This window comes from Heptranchias perlo, chromosome 20 (genome assembly GCF_035084215.1).
Source record: "Heptranchias perlo isolate sHepPer1 chromosome 20, sHepPer1.hap1, whole genome shotgun sequence".
NCBI lineage: Eukaryota > Metazoa > Chordata > Chondrichthyes > Hexanchiformes > Hexanchidae > Heptranchias > Heptranchias perlo.
The window spans coordinates 25,174,533-25,176,851 of record NC_090344.1 but is presented as its reverse complement, the minus strand read 5'-3'; the positions used below and the strand labels follow the sequence as shown (position 1 = coordinate 25,176,851).

Below are 2,319 nucleotides of genomic sequence, written 5' to 3'. Positions count from 1 at the left end.
CCAAAAAAATTCAATTCAAACGACCTTCCCTTAACAAATCCATGCTGACTGCCCTTCATTAATCCGTCCCTTTCTCAATGAAGATTAATACTTTCCCCCAGAATTGTGTTCAATACCGAGGTTAGGCTGACTGGCCTGCAATAATTCGATCTATTCCTTTCTCCCTTTTTCAACAACGGTACAACTTCAGCAGTCCTCCAATCCTCCGGCATCACACCTGCAGCCAGGGAGGATTGGAAAATGATGGTCAGAGCCTCCGATATTTCCGTCCTTGCTTCTGTTAACAGCCTGGGATGTATTTCATCCGGGCCTGGCGATTCAGGTGGAGTGATTTGGGGACTTCCTTTCCCTCTTTGCAAACGTTTGCACCGCAGGTCAAGATCACAAGTCCAGGTCCAAATTAGGACCACTTCCGGGTTTGAACCTCAAATCTTGAATTATACCACGACCCCAGAAACAAGAACGTGTCTTTGAATTAACGTGTCACAGACACATTCTATGAGAGGTCTGTCTGCACAATGAAAGGGCGTTTTTGAACAGTCATTCGGTTATCCGTTTCCTCCTGAACAAACACCACAGTGTTATTTTGTCGCTCAATTCCACAAATTAGGTAAAATAACCAGCTGCACAAGGCACTGCTGGGAGTTGAACCCAGGATCTTCTGTTTACTAGACAGACGCTTTAACCAACTAAGCCACAGCGCCAATTGATGACACTTTGTCTCCACCTCCTCTCATTAATATCTATCAGCGACACTTCACTGTTGGGGGTTCAGGCCGTTTTATCTTTGTCTGTTTCGCTTGTCCGTTCACCTGTGCATTCCGACACGAACTGGATTTCTCGCTGTGTTTATCTTTGTGTATCCATCAGTGCGTTGTTACACGGATGATTATGTGTGATTGTATTTTTACATTAAATAAATTCGGGGATCAGACAATTCTCACTCTGACATTGGAGAACTATTGAGCCGAACTTTACAGCGGAGTGTTGTTTGTTGTGGTGCTGAAACTAAAAAAAAGCGTAAGAGGAGCAAAAAGGGAAAAGGAGAAAAACTTGTGAGGGAAAATGAGGACAACTCTCAAGGTTTTTCCAAATATATTAAGAGAACGAAGGGAGGCTTGGAGTAATGTGGGCCGCTTGAAGACAGATGGAGGTGATATTGTAATTGAAAATCAGGAAATGGCAGAGTTGCTAAATTTTTACTTTGCATCGGTCGTCACAGAAATGGATGAGGCTAAAAGCAGAGACACTAGGAAAACTGTTAATAAATCAAGGGGTTTCGTTTTAGTAAAATAATGGCAATGGAGAAAATAATTAGGCTAAATATAGACAAATCTCCACGACCTGATGTTTACCATCCCAGGGGATTGAAAGGAACAAGTGAGGAAATTGGACATGCTTTCGTCATGATCGATCAAAACTCTCTTGATTTAAGAATTGTTATTTAATGAAGCGCATCTTGATTGGAGGCTTCTGTTTGAGAAAGATCTCGAAGTGATAATTGAGAGACCGAAAATAAAGCTGTTTGGCAGGAGCGCTGATGCTGTCGGTTGTTCGCTGCTCTCGTGTTGCACAATTGTTAAGCGTGCGTTACTTATTTATAGCAGTGTGGGCTCCAGAAATGACCAGGTTGTGAGTTCGAGCGTCTTCTAAAACAATCAAACCTTTTACTCCGAACATTTTGACTGGAGTTCAAGGTACAACTGGTATGTTCAATAACGCATCTACTTCTTAGTGTTCCCATGGGAGCTCTTGGGTTCCTCCGGCCTGCCGTCTTGCAATAGCAGGTGCCAGTTTACTTGTTCATAGGGGGAGAGGGGACTTTTAGCGGCAGCTAATATGGCAAAGGGGCCGGTACAAGATCTTTAAATCTAAAGAACCAAACAAACAATTCTTCTTTTCGTTAAGCCGATATTCATCGGTTGGAAGTTTCGTGTTGGCAAAATTTGGAAGGGAAATATTCTGCCTGGTGTCACTGTGTAACGGGAGAAATTATTCAGCTTACAGATATTAATACGCTGAAAGGTCGAGATGCCTTTTCCAGCTCCCGTGTGGGACAAGTTCAGCTTTTGTGCCGCTGGGTAAAGTGTTATTTCAATCGGTGCTAACGAATGTCAAGACATTTGGCACAAACAAGAAGAATTGTAAACTCACGAGTTCACTGTCCATGTTTCTTACATCATGTTCAACAGGAACAAGGATTCTCCTCAACACGTTGCTGAGAATTTTATAAAACGGACCTCACCCTTGCTCGCCGGCTGCAGGGATGATTCAGAGGCCTCCCATGAATATGCACGATGGGAGCTTATGTTGGATCGA

General features: G+C 43.2%; 1 non-coding gene across 1 annotated transcript; it reads right to left on the bottom strand.

The window, feature by feature from the left end:
• Positions 1–630: 630 nt before the first annotated feature.
• Positions 631–704, bottom strand: trnat-agu (transfer RNA threonine (anticodon AGU)). Its single transcript has one exon. It is a non-coding gene; the product is annotated as a tRNA-Thr (tRNA).
• Between the last annotated feature and the right edge of the window lie 1,615 nt (positions 705–2,319).